Genomic DNA, 1,267 nt, shown 5'->3' with positions numbered 1-1,267 from the left:
GGTCATGGAGAATGTGTGTTGATTGCCGTGCAATCAACAAAATAACAGTTAAATACGTTTTCCCATCCCCGTTTAGATGAACCGTCCTGCCTATAGATGCAGTCCTGATGAAACTAAAGAAATACAAAAACAGGTAGAGGAGTTACTGTCCAAAGGACATGTGAGAGAAAGTCTCAGTCCTTGTGCAGTACCGGTGTTACTTGTGCCAAAAAAAGATGGGTCATGGAGAATGTGTGTTGATTGCCGTGCAATCAACAAAATAACAGTTAAATATCGTTTTCCCATTCCCCGTTTAGATGATATGTTAGATGAATTGCATGGTGCATGTATGTTTTCTAAGATTGATTTAAGATCTGGCTATCACCAAATTAGAATACATGAGGGTGATGAATGGAAAACAACATTCAAGACCAAACAAGGTCTATACGAATGGCTTGTTATGCCATTCGGACTCACTAATGCACCTAGCACATTCATGAGACTTATGAATCATGTGCTCCGAGACTTCATAGGGAAAAGCGTAGTCGTATATTTTGATGATATACTTCTACAGCAAATGTCTCGAAGAACATATTAGGCACCTACGACAAGTGTTTACAGTCTTGAGGAAACATCAACTATATGTTAACCTTAAGAAGTGTAATTTGCACAAATTCCGTTCATTTTCTTGGCTATATTGTTAATGCCATTGGAATTGAAGTGGATAGTGCCAAAGTTAAGCTATCCAAGAGTGGCCCACACCAAGAAATGTCAGTGAAGTACGAAGTTTTCACGGCTTAGCTAGTTTCTATCGCCGATTTGTGAAAGACTTTAGTACTATTGCTGCGCCACTAACTGAGGTGATTAAAAAAAATGTGGGATTTCAATGGGGGGAAAGGCAAGAACGTGCGTTCAACCTTCTAAAAGGAAAATTAAGCACTGCGCCCGTACTTGCTTTACCTAATTTTGAGGCAGCTTTTGAGTTAGATTGTGATGCTTCCGGGGTGGGTATAGGCGCTGTCCTCATGCAAGGAGGTAAGCCTGTTGCTTACTTCAGTGAAAAATTAAATGGGGCAAGCCTGAACTATCCAACCTATGATAAAGAGTTCTATGCTCTTGTTAGGGCACTAGAACATTGGGAACACTACTTAAGGCCTAAAGAATTTGTGATTCATACTGACCATGAATCCCTAAAATATTTACGGGGACAGGGAAAGCTCAATAAGCGCCATGCAAAATGGGTGGAATACATTGAATCATTTCCTTATGTGATCCAATATAAGCAGGT

Source organism: Ipomoea triloba, chromosome 13 (genome assembly GCF_003576645.1).
Source record: "Ipomoea triloba cultivar NCNSP0323 chromosome 13, ASM357664v1".
NCBI classification, from domain to species: domain Eukaryota; kingdom Viridiplantae; phylum Streptophyta; class Magnoliopsida; order Solanales; family Convolvulaceae; genus Ipomoea; species Ipomoea triloba.
This window is presented reverse-complemented; position numbering follows the sequence as displayed.